Source organism: Ambystoma mexicanum, chromosome 2q (assembly GCF_040938575.1).
Source record: "Ambystoma mexicanum isolate Mex_15411 chromosome 2q, UKY_AmexF1_1, whole genome shotgun sequence".
Classification (NCBI taxonomy): Eukaryota; Metazoa; Chordata; class Amphibia; order Caudata; family Ambystomatidae; genus Ambystoma; species Ambystoma mexicanum.
In genome coordinates this window covers 978,777,425-978,790,934 of record NC_090924.1, presented here as the reverse complement: position 1 = coordinate 978,790,934, position 13,510 = coordinate 978,777,425, and the positions used below count along the sequence as shown (strand labels likewise).

The window sequence follows — 13,510 nt, the reverse complement described above, 5'->3', positions numbered from 1 at the left end:
GGAAAAGCTTTCCTTTCTCGAAACAGACAGGTACTAATACATACGCCGTACAACCTTGGATTTCCATAGACATCTAAAGGGGGACATCTCTTGAGATCTCACAGACCTTCATGAACTACATTAGACAAAGCACATAGTGACACACATTTCCAAATTCCTTGACACAATGACCCAGAGATTAAACTGTCATATTTGTTGAAATGCAGAGAGGTTTCACCCAAAAATCCCCTGCACCGGCTGGGTGCATATTTGGACATGGGCAAAGAAGTCTCGACACTGCATGCAAATTAGAGAGAATACATATGAGCTCTGCTACCATTGGTACATGACACCAGATAGCATAGCGGTTATCTATCCAGTGCCTGTGTGATATTGCTGGAGGGTTGAGGCACTAAGGCGCACAGGCTGTGGGATTTCCAGATTTCGAACTGTTTTTGAAGGAGGTCCTTCCGCCTGTAAAAAGGCACCACAGACATACTATTAGTTGTCAACAATAAAAGAATAACAAGTCAAGTATGGCCTTGTTATTCTGGACGGCTGTGGCCAGACTACACACTATACTCAAATATAGGTAAGCTATCTAAGAACCTTCTGGTAGTAGTCCACCTAGCAAATGCACTGTTGGGAACAGGCAGATTGTACGCCATTTAGTATATGGTGGCTGAGCGTTTGGTTGGTCCTGGCAGAGGACAAGATTTGTACAAATCTACAGGACTGGTATGGCAAACTCCTAGCGCTCTGAGGCTCCTTTTGAGCTTTGCACAGTGGAATGTCACAGCCAGGGCACATAGCCTTTTCAACATGCGTTGCCAGATAGTCTCTAACATTAAAGGACATGCATGATCTTCACAAATGTATGACGTGGTTTGGTATCTGATTTGTGGGTTCCAAGAATTGTGGTTGTGCTCACAACTGCGGGTGACGGGTGCTTGACCATGCTGAATTATATCCCTTTCCTGCAGTTTCTCTTTGTTGCAATCATTTTCTCTTTCCTTTCTATACTTTTGTCCTACGCACTTATTTTCACATGTTGCTTGATGTCGGTCTCACTTTTTTCGTGGGAACCCAACTATCTTCCGAGGACTGACTGTTGCATCTTAGCTGCTGCAACCGGTTCCTCAAAGCTGAATGAAAAGAAATGTGTTTAGTTATTGAAGTACCAGATAGCAGATACAAGACGAAAAAAATCAGTCGGTACAGATGCATCAAAAAACACCTGAACATTTTTGGCTACTCGTTTCATACATACTCCACTATCGTTTCTTTAAAAAAGAAATCCTAGTATTGAAAATTAAAGTACAATAATATTACACAAAACCTCCTAGTTTATGTTCTTTTGAAAAATGTGACTGACTTCCTACTCATGAAGCTGCATGGATAAGAAGAAAAACACATCCAAATGAACATGTACATTTTGCAGTATCTCCGAACAAATAAGATTCTGGAGCATGTATGTATACATTTCAATAGGTTAAGTGATCTAAGACTACTTCAATTTTGGCATATTCGTTGATTATGGTATGGTACTCTGTTTTCTATAGAGGTTTGGAATCTTATATTGGTGGGGAAAGAAGCTCTCCCTAGTATTGGCTGAAATAAACGTTCATTCACTGCATATTCCCAGCTGAATGAAGGCTTTTTAAATAGTTACTTTTTATAATCGTTTGCGCAATGTTATTGTGATGAGTTACTGTGTGTGTATTTCTTTTTTAATAGCTTTGTTTTGGATTTATGTATTTTGTATCTGATAATGTGCATTATATACTTTTATATTTTGTGTAGTTTATTTTAAATCATGCCACGTAAAGCAGCACCAGTAGGACTCTTCCTTGTTTACCTTTGTGTCTCATAAAGGTAGATTTGCATATGACAATTTAGTGGCAGATTTCCTAATCTGTATAATACTTGGCAATGTTTCCTACCACTCTCCACCGGCATCCACTACGCAAGTAGGTTTCTTTGTTTACTAAAGAACCATGCATTACATTTAGAAAGTAGGAAGAATAAATGGTGATGGGATGTACAATGTGTGCATGGTAAATTGGAAATGAGTTTGCCACACAACAAATGATATACCATGTAAACGTTCAACTTGAAAATCATTAAAAGCAAACTACTTATAATACCAGCTGTGCACAACACAGAGGCAAACGTGTTTTATCCTTTGTATACAATGAACGAGAGGAACAAAGGAAGGTGGACAAATGCCGAAAATAGCTGGTCGAATACAGTGTGTCCTCTGTTCAAATATTTAAAAAGAAACTCTGTAAAAGCGGAACAGCTGCACTGTGATGTCATTAAACGCGTACAATGTGTCCTAAACTAATTCCACTGAGTATCAATTTTCATACAAAGGTACAGTCTTATCGAAAACATGTATCTCTAGTTCTCCCTCTTTTTTGATGAAACCTCAGATTTCCAATTTGTAAAAACAACACTGGCTGGCTTTATTGTGAAATGTAAATGTTTATTGTCACAAAGGGCAATGGCACACCTTTGATTTGTTGCATCCAGCATTTTATTATCGCTTGTATACACGCAGCCGCATTTTATTGAAGCACATGTTTTTATTCACTGCTGTGTTTATTGCAGTGCATGGTGCGTTTCTCCATTCTGGCACCCCCTTATTGTGCACAATGCTGTAAATAAGGGATTTACCCTTATTGTGGACACTGGCCTTGCTGTAGTGTTGCCTCTTCCAAGATGGCTGCACCATCTGTGGACTCTCCGAATAGCGTGAGCCCGCCCCCTCACCATTGGCTGCTCTTCCCTACTTCAGCCTATCACTGACACCGGGAGGCAGGAGTCGGCCCATACCACAAAGGCCCACATCTAAGGCCCTGCCTGCTCCCGTCTGCTGCCTGGCCAGGCCCAAGATGACTGGCCTTACAGCGTCACACGTGCACTCTGGACCTCTGCGACCTGGCTCTCCCTCAGATCACTGCTTGATGCTATGGCTTTTCACCTCCCGGGGTTAGTCACCTTATTGTCCCTCACTTTGCCCATCTTAACTCTCCTGTTCTCACTCTGTCTCACCAGGACTTCCATCCTTGTACCACAAGCCTTGACCAGTGGCTTACTGTGTTACCACCTGCTTTAATATTGTTTTAGTTGCACCAAGTGGCTTACTGTGCTACCAACCTCCCTTTCTGTCCCTGCCTGGACCTCATCTTCTTCTACCACTCCCCACCCCCTCACCACAGTCATTGCACTTACACTATCAGAAATGTCTTCAGGCATAGTATGATAGTCTATTGTTTGTTCCTCACCCTGCCCACAGCCCATCCTTCCCTCAATACTCTTGCAGAAATGTTGTCAGGCCTAGTACGATAGTTATTTTGCCCATTCTTAATGTCTCAAGTCCTGTAAAAATGTTATTGTATTTTACCCTTGCTCTCTCCCCCGCCTTGAAGCGCTTTGAAACACTTGTGTATAGGCGCTATATAAATAAAATATATCATGAATGTTTAAATATCTTACATACCAAAGTGGTAGAGCTGAGAACACTCACCAGAAACTCCCACAAACCACGAAAGGGCACAGACGTTGTTTCGTATTTGGCATGTAAAAGCACCAATAGAAAATAAGTCCTCGCCCACCACACCCTCCATGCACGAATCCTATTGATTAAGTGCCTGAAAGTCCAAAGGGGTTGGGGGGGCACCTATCCCCATAGTGAGAGGTAAAAACCACCTCAATGTGCCATGTCTGGCTGGTAGGTATGCTTCTTATTTCTGACTTTTCCAGTCCGTCTGGAGGATCCATTCTCACACAAATGCAGGTTGGCACAAAGGGGTGCACTAGAGATGTCCTCTGTAGAACATGTCCTCTTCCCAGCCTTGTCCTGGGGGCATCCGGATGCTTCCTCTGTTGCTATAGTAGTTTCGCCATAGAGCCTCAGTAGCATGGGAAAAATTTAGGAATGTAACATTAGCTCTATTACTTGTTAAAAGTGCATATCGAAGTGTTGGTAATGCTGCATATGGCTTTCAAAGAACAGAAAAAGGCCACCTTAGAGCAGGGATAGTGGGAGGGGACATTATAGAGATCATGCAATGAGTTTGCTGCATAGAGTAAAGTCTGTTGATTGTAAGAGGAGAAGCTCCGCTCAGCCAGCTATCCATCTTAGGCAAGTACATAAAAACCAGATACAGTAACTTAGCAGTGCGTCAGATAAGATTTTGGAATGGCACTATTTTTACCCCCCATTTTTCTTTGGAAGAAACATTTTTTTAGGGAGTACAAGACTGAGTTCCACTCCCAATGGGAGTAGTTTATAAGCAAGTAAAAAAGGTTTTAACTGTAAAGCAGAAATGTTTTATAATAAATATTACTTTGCACCTAGTGATTCATGCACAATAAAATGGACATTTTCACTTCTGCAGATCAAGCAGTAATAATAGAGTTTCTTCCTTTGGAACTACGGATTAAACGGCTCCAAACATATCCATTGAGCTGTGTGGATGAAAGCAGGGGCCACACGCTCCTATGTGTCCGTTTCCTATTTATGTTGGGAGTATTTACATTCCCCAATGTAATTTTTTGAGAGTGCCTTTTTTTAGTGGCTAATACGTCCATTATCTGTAGGGCTAATAACTAGCTATATTACCTGCAAATGTAACATTTAAAATACATGTGCTCCAACCTCAGGATTGTCCAACCGAATAGAGCAAATAACCTTTCTCAGATTGGATATCCCTGCAACAAACGGGTTGCATTTGCACCATAGAAGGCATTTCCCTCAGAAACTTTCCCCAAGGAAGAAAGATGCAAGTGTTGCGGCAATAGCTTCATTGAAGAGTCAATATAGCAAACAACCAGTCCACAAATACAGGTATGTGCGCAAAAAGTCCCATTATCCTGCATTTCCTATTCATCGCTTTGATTGGTATCCACTATCGGTGGTGGTTGTCTCCAAACTCACCAATAGCACTCAAGAACAGGCAGTTGACATTTTGAGCAATTGATTAATGGACTTTTTGGTTTCAATATCAAAAGAAAGACACTGGTGTGCAGTAGGGACCCCAGCCGGCCCATACAACTGGGGGTTTCCCAAACAGCAGCGCCCTTGAGATGGATGGGGATGCAGATTAGTACTCTTGCATCAAATCAAAAATGACAACTCAATAGTTTGGCAAAGGGAGTCCGTTTAATGACAAGTACAAAAAACGGGGAGTTCATGAATATCAGCAATCGCTCGATCTTCCTTCTCGCTTCAACTCCAATTAATTTCAGAAAAAAACATAGTATTTATTCCAAAACTGGTCATCACTGATGTGTAACTCTTACAACTTAGCATGCAACTTGATTGGTTCTAGGAGGGTAACTTTAATATAGGCACTATATCTGTATATCGTAACATAGTGAGGGGATAGGATAGACAACGTCAGGTGGGGCAACTAAGCCCTTCCTTCAAAATGGCTACTGTAAACGTCACTAAAAGTACGACGTCTCATTGGTTCTACTAACTATAGAACCATAGATTACATGGTCCACTATGAGTGGGTTGGCATCAACCCCACTCATACTTTTCCACTTGCTAGGCAGCGTGCAGAGCAGCTGGCCAGGTGTAGGGAGTTCGTCTGCACCCCCAGCTTCCCTCCAATTATTGTTACAATCAATCATCACTTCAGTGGTCATGTGTCAATTATTTCTTTGTGGTTGGCTATGAGTCTGCTTCTTGGTCTCAGAAAGTGAAGGCGTCTGGGCATGGCAAGGGTCCATGCATATGTGTGAAAGTCTCATCCCTTCTGCTTGCTCGGTCACGTGATTCCGACACCTTGAAATCGTCTTAGTCTTCATGTAATTTCGTGTATTTGATTTAATTCTGCCAGTCCTCTGCCATCTGTGGCTTATCTTGACCTTTCTGCACAGGATACTCTGTTCTTCTCATTAATTGCATCCAGTGTTGGTCTATTTCAGCCGATACGACCTTGGTTTCTTGGCATGGTTATCTTCGTCTGAGTTTCAATTCTCGATTTGTTTGCTGCAAAGCTCTCCCCTTGAGACCTTTAGTAACCTTTGGTTGATTCTGCTCTTGTGCATAATGGAAGTATACTTATATAAAGAGCTTTCTTGAGGTAGATATGTACATGTGGCGCTATGCCGCAATCTATCTTACTACTAAGCATAAGCAAGCCTCAAGATTTCTGTGCTTCTTGCGGTTACTGATCATATGTACACGTTTAAACTAACTGAATATCTTCATCGCACTCATGGAATACGTTTGACATGAATTATTTCACTTTAGGCTCGGGATGTCACTTATCCTTGGTGTTTCGTCTCTTTTCATCATTCTCAGGTCGTTATATCCTCTATACGCGAGTCAGTCCGGGTTCTTATGATGTCACCATTTGTCTTCTTTTAATATCTTCTTGGCTTCTTTAGGTATTGCATTCTGACAATCGTCATTCTGTGTTATGTGTCGATATGGTTTTCTCAATGGGTAACTTATTGTCCAGGTCTTCTTAGGTGTCGGTACTTCAACAGGTGTTCTTCTGAAGGGTACTGGACAGAGCCCCACTGCATCACATATTTCGGTGTGAATGTTCCTGGTACTTCAAAATGGGCGGTTGTAGTGCAAATCGTGCTTGGTACCTCCTCCACACTGGGATTACAGTGGTGTAAGTTTTTGGAAACAATAGCTATGAACTGATAAAGCATTATTGGTGTAGGACTCAAAGTGGACTCCTACAGGGGCATATAATAGTCTTCATACATTGCCAGAGTACTGATGTTGTGGCCTAATCACCTATCTTGTCACCTAGAAATCTTCTTTTTCTCAAAGACAAATATATGGTGTCACAAGAAAATGCACAGTTTGTGATGTAAATGTCGACATTTTTCATTGCAAGATTCTTATGCTGGATTGCTAAGCGCAAGCCTGTGAACCCGCCTACAAACAGAGGTCAAAGTGGGCCGGAGCGGTGTTCCCATACTTTTTACTTTTAAGTTTCACTGTTCCTATACATTTGTTTTAATAAGAAACCGTTCTGGAATGGTTTAGTTTTAAAATAAAAGTGTAGGAAGAAGTTGAAGCTTGCACTTCAGTGCACTGCACTGCACATTCCCATAAATGGCATGTGTGTGGGGGGGGGGGTTTGGTTTGTGTGTGGGAGTAGTTGCAGGGATAGGGTTAGTGGGGAGTGGGGCAGACCAGCAGGGAACATAGTTCCACTACTTCTTTTTCGTACACTTCGACCACTGCCTAGAAAAGTGGCTAAGAGCCTCGTGGCGAATACAATGACTTGTCAATTCGGATTCACATTTTGCACACACTTTCTCGCACACATGATTAGTATTTTTGCATATTGATAAAAGTATGTGTAGGATTTTACTCCAATTGTTCTAATAGTTCATTACTTCCCAAACAGAAGGTGGAAAGACACACCCATAAGTCACTTGGCACTCTGCCTATGTTTAATACTAGTATCGATTTTCGCCTTTTGCACTAATTCACCATATCTTTTTTCGAGATTTTTTCAAGTTTTCTAGTGTCATATCTAACAAGTAATGATGTAAGTCCTGAAAAAGTGCAGTGAAACAAAAAAAATCCATTTTGATTCTTACAATTGATTACAAGGAAATGAAGTTATAGAATGACGATAGTTAACATTTTGCAATGATTCAATGAGGATGGATTAATGGAGAATGAATAATAAGGTAAGAGCTGGCTCATATCACTGATGGCTGTGCTTGAGGCTCGACGTCAACACGAGCAATAGTACCAGGTGAGTGACTAAGATTTACATTGAGACTGCTGTATAAAGGAGTGAACTAAATGGAGCCTCTGCTACATAACATGTTGTATGAATATCTGTAAAACGTTATTTGACTCAATGTGATGGTGTGCACTAAAATATCAAATAATGTATGTTTAACAGCCTGAATAAATTAAGAACCAAACAGCACCAGTTATTTTTCTAGAAAATAAAATATATATATTTTAGGATTCAATGACCGGTTTACTGCCTTGTTGAAATCTTAACAGTATTGCAAGCTATCCACTAGAACTCGAATACATGTGTGAGGAACGGAGCAAACGGCTACTGTACCGTATTCTCCTTTGCAGTGACGACTGGCGCCCAACAGCCCTGTGTACTGGCTCCATTATAATTGAGCTTACATATCAATGGCCTGCATGCAGCCCTGTCAACGTGGGAGCCGATATACCCAAATTGGGTAACTTCGAGTTACCAGCCCTGGACAACGCTGATGATACAGTGCCAATGACCCGCTGCCCCCACTTGTTGCAAAAAGCTGATCTCAGAATAGACCTTGTTCATGAACAGCTTAGACCTATATAAAGCGTATCAATTCAGTGGTAATGGCACGCTATAGGGGTCCGCAAGCACCAAGAGTCCTGCAAATGCACAGCAATAATTGTACAATCCCAATTTGACTATTTGGGGCTACCTTTTACATCAACATTTTTATCGGCTCCCCATATTAGAAAACAGACTGGCTGTGGAGTATCGCGTTTCATTGGTATGTCTTGTGCCAAACCTACTGATTTAATCAAGAAAATGTATCTTACTAAAGCAGTATCAGTCGCAAAATATGGGATGGTGCTCTGAGGTTATGGGAAGATCGCTGATCTCCTGGCTAGCGAGAACGACTTTCTCAAAAGAATTCTTGGTTTACCCCGGTCGGCATAAAAGCATGGGGTACATACAGCGTTAGATATAACATGTATGGAAGAAGATCTAGCAAGACAACCAGCCCTTCATTGGACCAGCCTCTGGACCAACGAGAATGCCCCCATCACGTAACATCTTATAAAAGCACTGCTTACCAAAGGCAGCGCAATGGAGATACCATGGTCACAATACATAAAAACCAGACACACAGAAATTAACACAGATAGCCACTTTAATGTACCTGCAACTTAAACTCCACGTCAAAAGATTTGGAAAAACCCATGATGGCTTCCATGCTCGATAGGAGAGAGACCAGGGAACTCCTAAAATCATTTAATCAAAAACACGTTTATGACAACCGAATAAACAGAAAAAATACTTGCTTTGGGCTACCCATCCAAATCCATGAGTCCTGATTACTATGGCTATATTTAATTGCCTGCCTTTGAGAGCTAACCAATTGCTCTGGACTGGTAATAACGGAGAAATCCTGCCCATTGTGTCAGGCCGTTGAAGACCATTTACTTCACTTTGTACTATTCTTTTCAGCCTATGCGAGCATTAGGAATCACACTTTGAAATTGGTACCAAGGGGGTACGAAGAACCAGTACAATGCCGACCAGCTTTACCTTAACTACTTTGGACTGATTCGCCAACGTGGGTTGGGCTTCATTGTCCTATTTGCGAATGCCACTGCATAGAAGAAATCAACTTTTGGCACATAGAAGATCTAATGATGTCTTGATTGCCCCACATGAAGATGATTAATATGAGTTTTAGTTCATCTTTTTTAGATGGCTTGTATCTATATATTTAAACTTACACACATTTCTGTTTGAATGTTATATGCACTGTACTGTATTGTATCTTGTTTTTATGAAAATGCTCTATTTCCGAAATGAAAAACAAACTCATGTACCGTGAAGGGGCTTCCGTGTGTTTGTCATTTGAGAGGGGAACTTTGTGAACTGTGCAACTTGAGTTTTTGTGATTTATAGGTCAATGATAGATGGAATGTTTTTACAAATCACTTGATATAGGAGTTGAATCTGTCGAAAGACCTAAACATGCTAAGATCCCTGTTACTGACAAAAAAAGAGCATCTTTTTACATGAAACCTAGAATTCGGCAGCTTAGTTTGAACACAAGTCTATTTGTGTAGAAGTCAACTCTTTTCTGAACCAGTAATGCCCAGGTCCATTATGCATCACTTTGATTCATGCTTGGAAGATTTAATCAGCCCATCTGAGCGCAAAAAATAGATCTTAAGTCAGCTTTATATTTAGGATTCAGGTCTTATAAACAGGGTCATATTTTTAAGCTCATCTGTCAGTCCAATTTCAGTGATTGGTGGATTATTCAGTGCATTCCTGGAAGCAGATGTCCAGGGCAGGTCATCGACCCCAGACCTTACAAAGCACTGGGCTCCAGCGTCAAGGCGTATTACAATGGTCCTTTGTTTATAGCAGCAGAGGTTCTAGTGCTATAGCTTTAGCCCGCACACAAATGCTATACAGCCAGAATGAGTGACAACGTCAACTTTAAAAGAGATGCATTTAAAGTAATCATGATAAACACATATTTTAGTTGTAGTTTGAGAAAATTTGAAAACTGGATAGAGATTTGGATTCAGCAGACCACCACAAACCACATGCATATACAAAAGATGTCTTAAACTGAATGAAGTGTGCATAACTGACATATTTCCATAATTCTGTTATAGTTAACAGGTAAAAAAAGAAATGGTACCTCTGGATTCAGAATATTCTTATTAATCTTAATATATTATTCTCATCGATGTTACACGCCCATTCAGAGAACTATAACAAATTAATATTCCAGTCTAATTTTGATTCCTCATTCCTGAGGGGAGTGCTAACTCAGAGCTAACACATCCCTTTATTGGATTGTTTTTACAGTACCTAGTTCTCATTTGTTGATAATTTAAAAAATAATTTAAAAAAAAAGACATTGAACCAATAGAAGCCCGGAAGAGGGTGCTAGTGGGTGTGGGAATGTGAAAAGAACCGATCGCAGGCTCTGCCCAAGCCAAAATGATCCTGTATTGGTGGAGTGTGCTGCATATTTTAACTCAAACACACAGGAGGAAGAGTTTTGGGAAAGCAAGCAAGGGAGCTTAGTTGACAGGAGAAAAGCAGATTGGGTTTCCAACTGGAAGTAGTTGATGGAAGGCCTTTTGGACTGAATACAGAGGGCTTTCCATAGACAGAAACAGATTACCTGAGGGGGATTTTGAAAGCATGTTGACAGACTGAAAGCAAGAGCTTAACTGGCTGTATTGCCTGAAGCTGGTTGATGTTGCTAACGGTCATGGGCGGCTCAAAGAAACTAGAAGGGAGTACTGCAAGTCCAAATTAGACAAATGTTCCAAGCAGCAATTAAACTCCAGATAGCAATTAAAGTATTTTGGGGGTACCACATTTACAAGCTATGCCATTAAAAGGGGAAATAATTGTACACAAGGTATGTATTTTGTGATGGATAATTAAAACTGAAACCCTGGGTAATTCCTCTATAAAGCCTTTCTCCTGCAATTTGAAATCTCTGGAGCTTGGAGGCTTTAGATATCTCATATTGAAATATGGAATGACATATCCTTTGCATTGTATCTGCCGCAGTCAATAAAGTAATTGAAATGTATTTCTTAATAAAGCAATGGAACTAGAGTGGTGTCAGGGTGAGCCTGATTCCTTGAGAATAGTAAGCGAGTTCGACATTAATGTCGCAGCAATGCAACCAATTCAACACCACAAGGATATCCACTTATCTATGACCAAGCTACCACCAAAAGTATGCCAGAGACAGGGGCCAACATTTTAGAATTAATTTAGCCCACTAATCAGAGAACCCTATGTTGGAACAAATATTTATTTCTGATGCCAGTATTTGTCAATGGTTTTAGAGAAAACGAAAAGAATTGTCTCGTTTCAAACTTTATTCCGATAACCGATTAACCTTTCTGAATCAATGTCAATTTAATTGTCTAATTTGTGGAATATTGTTTTCTATTACTGCTTTGAATAGTCATTCATATTTGTTTTTCTATGTATGAACATTTGTGCAAACTGGAATGAAACCCAATAGCAGGTAGGTTATTTTTCCCTTTCTGTAGAAAACTGCCTGCATTTATTTGAAATATTGTGAGGACCCCCCTAGCATTGAAAGTTAGGAGGACCACCTCTATTTCCTTGATTCATAATTTTAGTTAAAAGTAATATTCAGGTAAAAAGAATTCTGTTTCTTGTTCCACATTATAGGGTGGGATTGTTACACTAGGGAAGTATTGCATTAATAAAAAATAGTATTAAATTAGTGATATTCTTCCATACATCAAATCACTAGAAACTTACATGTACTCCTTAGATATATTTCATGACATACCCAAACATGCCACATTCACTTCACTGAATGGCCATACTTCAGCTACTCTTTCTCAGATTTGAATCCATATACTACAGAAAACATCAATCAAATGATCACTCTGCTAGGCCACTCTGACCAGTAGTTACACACATAATAAATAGCTTACTTCAGGGAATATCCATTAAAGAAAGCTGTTGCAACCCTTTTATTAAATAATCCAACTTGAAGTCCAAGGAGCGAAACAATTATCATCCAGTATCAAAGCATCCCTTTCCAGTCAGGAATTTAGAGTCGATGTTACCTCGAAACCATGGTTACTACATAAATGCGTGAGATTATGGCAGACATCCAGAGACTAGAGTTGATGTGCGCATCATTTCAAATTGACACAGTGTTAGTGCTGTTAAATATAGGTTAACAAAGTAACTTCCATACAGCTAATGCCATAAAAAGACAATCACTAAATTTCTAATAAACCCAGAGAGCAAGAGGCACCTTGACTCATGTTTAATTAAATCTACTCTTGTTTCTGATTTGCTGACCGAAGGACGAAGAATTGCTTCAAACAAAAAGATGGCACACAGGAAATTAGTGCAGCATGGACACTGTCGTGTTGGAACATCTAATTTGTATAACTAGACAACAAACAAAAGATTTTTCACCTTTTGCTAATTTGGCTTTACAATCCACAGTTCCGAAGCAAGGCTGTTTTGATTGCTTGGTCATTCTGACTGAACCATGCACATTTAGTACACATGACTGAATCCCTCAGTTGATATTTTAGAGACCATGCATCATTCGTTAAAGAATATTGAATAAGCCTTGTGAATTAAGAAGTCTGGTGATTTTACACAGTAAGTTACTAGAACAACACACATAAGGCTCTGAACGCAGGCCTTTCCCAACCAAAACAATTTTCTACAGGTATTCTGGTGTGTAGAAAACTTACGGAAGTATTTCAGTGTCTCTTCGATCTGTTCAGTAGTTAGGTCAAAGTTGAAATCAGGAGAAATGAGCGGTGTCTGGAGCCAGTCGTCGTGGTCATACCCATAGATTGTATCTGCTCTTAGCTTGTAATGGGGTAGTTGTTCCTCCAGCAGACTGATGATTTCGACTTCTGGAAGGTCAGTACTGTTGCACACATCTACAAGAAGCAATACAGACATTCACTTATGTAATATTGGATACAGGCACGTAAGCAATTAGCAACCAAATCAGTGCCTCAATGAGCTACCTTTCATTTGGCGCATACAGACAAATCCTCAAATAATCGGACATCAGTGCAAGAGGACATTCTGCGTCATTCCAGGTAAGAACCAATTAGGATGTACAAGTACAGAGCAAGGAGCAAACTTTGTTGTAGAAACACTATGTTTGAGATGATGGGACACATGTTGCACTTGTACGTGTTGGTTCTCCGAATGCACGGGAGAGATACTGTTCAAGGTATTTAATATCCAGTCAAATACCTTGGCTCTCCAAGATG

General features: G+C 40.3%; 1 protein-coding gene across 1 annotated transcript in view; it reads right to left on the bottom strand.

Annotated features, from left to right (window-relative positions):
• The window catches only part of TRAK1 (trafficking kinesin protein 1), a 748,555-nt gene extending 735,449 nt beyond the window's left edge, over positions 1-13,106 (bottom strand). The window contains exon 1 of the mRNA XM_069648282.1: positions 12,974-13,106. The gene's annotated coding sequence lies outside the window, so the exon portion shown is untranslated. The remainder of the gene's footprint in view (positions 1-12,973) is intronic.
• Positions 13,107-13,510: the final 404 nt, after the last annotated feature.